Here is a 7242-nt window from a genome sequence, read left to right on the forward strand (position 1 = left end):
TCACGCACTCCGTTGCTCCTATTGGTTGTAGGTCTATCCAATTGAGTGCAGAGGCATTTTTTTTCCTGGTTCGTTCAAAACACGCCCCATAATTAGAGCTCTATGGAGCAGTATCAGACTCATATTCTGACTAGAATTGAGTAGGGCTATGTCAGGCTATATATGTTAGCCTTTCTAAGGTCAAATTGGATTTCATAAGTAAAAATATAATTCTAAATCACCTAACCCCATGTCAAGCAAGAAGAAAAACAACAACTGTTACTAACTTGACTTATCAAATAGGTTTAATTAATATGTCAAAGATGCTTACGTGTGAAGCTTCCGTGTTCTCATTAGGTTAAGCTAAAACAAACCCAAAAAATTAGGATGCAAATGATCTGTTACTGTTAAGGGAATTTTCATGTGTCTCCATCCTCATCCAGATCATAATGTGGATACAGAAATCTTTTAAGGATCTCTAACATTGTGGATTTCTGGCAGAACAAGCAGTTAATCACAAAACCAGAGGGTGGAAGCAGTGACTATTGACAGCCTCAGCATCAGACTCAAAAAGTCTGAAGGAAATTTATGGAAGATGAAAAAACAAAAGAAAAGAGAACATTGTTGGTTTATTAGCAGGATCAAGTCAAAACTCAACAGATTTCATGGTTTTTATTTATTATTATTATTTTACCAGAGGATTGTCTGATGCCAAAGAACAATTAATTTACATTTGGTAATGATGTAGATCCTGTACAAGTTTTATCTATAGGTGTAAGTCACAATTTGGGGCAAAATGTGCTGCTTGGGGAGGTCTGAGCTCTCCGTGTGCTTTTCTATTTTCCAATATGACAGTAGGCCTTTGACCTTTGAGTCTCAACAATGAGCACATTTACTGCAACCAAAATGTCAGTTATCAGCACCACATCCATGTCTCATAAAATGTATTTGATCTCATAATCCTTTATTATTTGTTTGTACTATTAATTGTAGTTACAGTATTTTGATAGTTTGAGGTCTGGAAGTTCGGTCTGGCTCTGCTCCATAGTAGCGCGAGTAAGATCGCCCACCCTCTGGCGATCCAATCAAATTGTCAGGGCGGGCTTTATACGATGATGGACAGATGATCAACAGTAACGTAATCAACCACGTGACCAATGCGCGCTTGGGTGACAACAATAATGGCTGCCGCTGGAGAGTTTAGGTGAGTAGATTCTGCTATTAGGTCTGTTCTAGAAGATATCAACAGCAAATTAATTTTAAAAGAGGAACAGAGAAACGCGATCAAGTCTCATCTTCTTATTCTAGGCGTGAAACTGCACGCTTTGATTTTTGTGGACAACAACTATGCCTCGCTTAATAACCGTCACGCACTCCGTTGCTCTTATTGGTTGTAGGTCTATCCAATTGAGTGCAGAGGCATTTTTTTTCTTGTTCGTTTGAAACACTCCCCATAATCACAGCTCTATGGAGCACTATCAGACTCATATTCTGACTAGAATTGAGTCGGACTACGTCAGGCTACCAATATTCCACCATTGGGAGAAAAACAGCAGTGCTGCCCAAGACCAAGCTCATAGACCACCCCAGGAGGGACAAGCACCCCCCCACCCCCAACCTGTTGAAAAGCCCACCCCAGCCAGTCAGTTGTTCCATGCCCCAATATCCACATGATCCTCTCAAACCCAAGGCTGCCAGGCAATCACAAGCTAATTATTCCACCCCCCAAGACTAAGTATGGCATGCCAGCCATCCTAGCCCAGGTGACAGACACTCCACAGTGTCCCCCCACCTGACTGCAGGCAAAGGCCTTGTGTGGATCCCTGTGCAGACCCTAAAGGCAGACCTATTTACTCCCACTGTTGGCAGACATCATGCCAAAGGTTGGTCAATAATGAAAACTGGAGCTCAAGCAAAAAGACGTTGTGAGGAACATCATGTGGTTAAGCAAATGATTGTCACTATTCACAGTAAAGCCTTCCATTAACTTGGACTAAGAGGCCTATTAGCAAAGAAGAAGCTGTTCTCTAGAGAGTGTAAACACACACACACAAACCACAATGTATTAAAAACAAGAGCCATATGTGTGTGAATAGGTTCAAGTTCCATTTCTAATACTGATAACAGAACTATGACAGCAGAACTAAGCATAAAGCATTGCCTTTTAGAGCTTAACAACTGATATTCAAAATACAGCATTTAGTGCAATTAAAACATACATACCAATCAGGCTACTTTTTCTTCCAAGGAATTTACCAAGACAAATAAGTTATGTCGATTTTACCAGGTAGTTTTTTTAGCTTTCCAGACAATAGACAATATTTTGGCTTTAAAGATCAACTACTAATAGGATGAGGGCTGACTGGAGAATCTATGCTGCAAACGTGAACACCGACATTAGCATTTCTAACACCTGTGCCAACCGCAATATGGAGATGGTTCTTAAGTTTGAATACTCTTAGGGCCGGATTTATCAAGATCCAATTTTGCGTGCAGTAATTTGCGCTCGCAAACTGGAATTTTGCGCGAGGGGCTGAACCATGATTTGCGGGTGATTTAACAAGAGTATTTGCGTAACTGGCGGCAGGTGCAAAACTGTTGGAGACGCCCTATTTAAATGATGGTTTTTCGCGTTTTGTGGTTTGCGGCAAAGTAGTTTGTAGTCTGTACAAAAAAGTGCATTAGGAAATTTAAATCTTACAGTGACCCCCAACAAAAAAAAATAAATAAGTAAATATATATATATATATATATATATATATATATATATATATATATATATATATATATATATATATATAAATAAATTGGCAACCTTTATTCCCTAAGGTGGTATGTGCTGCAGTAAAAAAAAACAAAAAAAAAAAACAGGTGTTTTGTATTGGCCTGTGACTGTGGATGAGATCCCCGCAGCATTTGGCACGTTGCTCCACAGGCGCAGGGGAGAACCCCGACCCCGTCGGACAGCACTTCTGAAAAAACGAGATTGGGAGATCCCAGCTCTCGCTGCAACCGTACGCTGGAATGACCCAGATGCCAAAAAGTGCAATGTTGCAAGGAGTTTTGTGATATCTGGTATTGCGTGGGTCCTCCTTGTGGCTGGCTCCAAATCCATTCGGAGTTCCCCCAACAGCTCCAAAATGGCAATGCTGGATAAACGATATGTTTTGATGATCGTTTCCTCGTTCATTGCAAAAATATTCACACGGAGTGAAAAAATGCGTTCTCTGCGTCTCCTTGCTTCATTTCAATGTCTCCTTCTTGCGGCAATAACCGCTGCCATGTGTGCGCAATTACGCATACAGACCATTTGCACCTTCTTTTGAAACGTGTTAAATATAGAGTCAGATACCGTTAGCAAAATTGCTTTCAGGTTTGATAAATCACTTTGCGAGTGCTAAATTAATATATTTACATGTTCTCCTCCCACAAGACGCACTTTTGCGTGTAAACGCCCCATATTGCATATTCATTGCAGAAAAAGTACTAAATGGATAAGAGGCGCTATTTAGCACGTTTTAAAGACCAAATCCTTTTAGCACGCTGTTGATAGATCAGTTTGTACATTTTTTAGCGTGCACAGTGAAATAGCTCACGTTTTAATACACGCAAACCTTTGATAGATCCGGCCCTTAATGAACAAATGGTCAAGATGCTGCTTCTTGTGTGTTATATTTATTGCTGTTAAAATTTTGTTAATAGTGAGCCTCTTGCTTAGTGACAGTGGCGTCAGAGGTAGGAGTTTGCCCTGACATCAAAGGGTTGATCCTTCAAGCCCCGGCTCTGGCTTTCAGTATTGTTGCATCCTTGGGCAAGAGCCTTCAACCGCGTTGGTCAAAGGGGCTGGTGGCTCCAGTGTATGGCAGACTTCTGTCAGTGAGCCCCAGGGCAGCTGTTGCTACAATGCAGCTTGCCACCATCAGTATATGGGTGAATGTCTGAATGTAGTGCACTTTGGTTAAGAGTCCTTAGATGAAAAAGTGCAGGGCTGCTAGAAGTAATTTTGAACAAGGAGTGCAGCAATTCTTTTTTTTTGGACAAAAGACCTATGAGCCTATTCAAAATACAATAAAAATAAATGAGTAAATAGATTGAGATCCCCTACTTTATCGTTATATACACTTCAATGCATTTGACTACGTGAATTTACTACTTTGCTGCCGCAAGCGGGCTACCTCTTAAATCTGCAACCACTAGCTTGCTTGACGTTGCCATGACAGCGTAACTTCTGTGAACTTGTGTTTAGTAGGCCTCAAAATAATGAAATAAAAATCCAAATACATGCAATAGTAAAATAAAAAAACAAAATAATTTCCCAGAATATTCACAAGAAATTTATAAATTGTGCAATGTATATCTTTTTTTTTTTTTTTTCTCCCTCTTGCCAAGTACAGGCCATTTACCATTTGGTACATAAATCTATATAATTAATTGATAAAATGAAAAGGTCAAAGTCAGCAATTTATCCCCATCATTACAAATACTGCTTTAGGTTTAAGTGTAAGGTTTAGAACTAGGGATCGAACTGATTGTAGGTTGTGGTTAGGCTTAGGTATCAACCCGTTATGGTTAGGATTAGGCTTAGGGTCATAGTTAGGCTGTAGAAATGGGTTAGAAATGAATGGGAGTCAAAGGTCAAAGTCAAAAGTCCACACAAGTGGGGTGTAGGCTTTTGTCTATAAGGATATTGTTCATCATGCCGCTGAATTAGCCAGACATTCTAAAGAAGTCTGGTGGCTTTGGCCAGGAATCTAAAAATAAGTTGTCACTTGGTCTTATGGCTGGATAAATTTCCAACATTAACAAAACAATAAATGAAAAAATTACATAATCCAAACACAAAATTAACCTTGTGTCACCATGCACATGCCCACATATAGAAGCACCATTGCGAAAAAGAACAGAGAAACAAAGACTGAGCTATACAATGAGGATCAATTACAAAATGCATGAATCAGAAAAGCACAAAACAGGAAAAATGTGATTACAAAGCAAACAGTCATCAAAGGGTTTCATGGTAAAGTCAATTAAGCGTAATATAACTGGACATTTAAAGCTACTATAAAGCTACAATAGATTGATTTGTTTTAACCAAGAGAATAATCAGTCAAAAACACAAAATAAACTGCTCTCTGAATCAGTGCCAGCATAAATTTTAATATTCAATAGTAGCCATTCAAAATTTCCCCACTTTCCTTGATGGGCCCTTGGCTGGTCTTTGGCTGGTCCTCTATAATTCCTTTTTAAAAATTAATCTTTGTACCAAAATATTCTTTCTGTCATGATCTGTGGACATTAAGATCTAAAGAGAAGCATCATCTCCTGGTCAGACCATGTAACTCAGTCAAAGGGTGGAGTCAGAGTTAAAAAATATTGGGTTCATGGAGGGGATGTTGCTGGGAGCTGCAGGGAAGAGGGCTTTTATTCAGCTGGCGTTTGACTGGGAAGCGCCATTTGAATGGCTGCTACAGTATAGTCATTTGTGTGCGTTTGTGTGCATGCCGTAAATAAAGTGTAATGAAAAATTAGCAGTATGAACATTCTGTCTGTTATAATAAAAGTTTTTCTTCATTATCACATACAATGTACAGCATTTGGATGCAAGACTAAAACCATATTCAATAATTCGATGTGGAAAATGTATAGCTTTAACAACAGCAACTGTTTTTTTTTTCTTAGTACCTAAAGCAGTTATCAAGTAGTTTGTGTGGATTTGCACTAACTTCCAGTGTTCATCCGTTGTGATCTATGAGCTGCTTTTGGGTGCTCAAACTTTCTTGGAAACATATTGTCAGAAGTATGACAAACCCGCTGACAATGGCTCTCAAATATGCCTGCTACATAACTTATACTTTGAAGTCCAGTCAAGGGATCAGGCAGAACATTTTAAGAAGTTAATCCCCAATTTCAGCTCAAAATGCACACCATCCTCTTAATGTTTACCGCAGAGAGGTTCTTTAATTGTCCTGATTTTACCAGTTCAAACTTACAGAATCATGCTGAGATTTTAAGGAGACCACAGGGGAGATATAGGCTCTGCTCTGAAATAAATTATGGTTGTTATGGCTGTTAATTTTTTTCAAACGCCATCATTAGCATACCTTTGAAAGGATAAAAAAGCTTTTATTTTTTCAGCTGTGACAAGGTTACAGTGCCCCCAGTATGATAGCTTAATTAAATTTTCTGTCCTTAAAGTTTTTGAGGAACGTTATGGAAATATGGTCTTAATTACACCCCATTTCAAGTGTCATTGAAAAAAGAAAATCCTCAGTGATTTCCCTCCCAGCTTTTTCCTGCCATAAATAAGAAAACTTGGAAATTTGTTTGGAAAAATCTTTTCCTGCCGCTGAAACCATTTCCTTCTGGCTTTAAGCTCGTCCTCTGAGAAAGATTGTAAATGAATTATACGCTCTTTGGCTCAATAAACTGTAAAGATAGCTATCCCTATTGTTTGCTTATTAGCACTTTCAATGTAATGATATGAATACAGTGCGAAATCAATCGCCAGTGTCTGTTTGGAATAACAGAAATGCTGTAAGAGGTATGACTCCTACACTTTCTCCATTTTTGAAAATTTCAGACTTTTTTCTGTTTTTGGAAAAGTATTAAAGTACAATACAAATTAAATAAATGAAAATAAAATTAGATATTTCATCAGGTCAATCATAATCAATCAAATGTGGAAATAAATCTCTCAATTGACAGATCAACCAATCAATATAAAAGCTCTCCACCCCCAGCAATCTCCAAGGGTTGAAAAGGTCTGCTTATCACCCATTTATTTCATTCAGTTGTATGAAGGAAGGGGAACACCTATTGTAAAACATGCTGGGCTCTGATAACCAACTCTAATCTCTGGGGCTTAAGTCGTAAAAATATATATTTATTTGTAGAATACATGCATTTACTTGATATTCCTTGGTATATTTTATTTATCTTATTTGTTTTTTTTTCTTTTCAAAAATCGTATGTACAATGGCATACCTTCTGGCATATGTGTACTCTTGTTTAATCTGTTTGTTGTTCTTTAATTAAATTAAGTTATTAATAAAAGTTCTGTTAAACAAAGCAGATGGTAATGGTCCCCTAGACATTAAGGAGGGTGTTCTGTGGTTTGCCAAGAAATAAGGGATTATTATTATATATATATATATTTTTTTTTTTAAGGTGCGCATCTGGTAAAGAATAGAGACCTTTCAAAAAAAAAAAAAAAATCAGGTTGAAAGACTTTGATGGGGGTGGAAGTGTGATGACCCAAGGCTT

Source organism: Cyprinodon tularosa, unplaced genomic scaffold (genome assembly GCF_016077235.1).
Source record: "Cyprinodon tularosa strain WSP-4 unplaced genomic scaffold, ASM1607723v1 ctg97, whole genome shotgun sequence".
Lineage (NCBI taxonomy): Eukaryota > Metazoa > Chordata > Actinopteri > Cyprinodontiformes > Cyprinodontidae > Cyprinodon > Cyprinodon tularosa.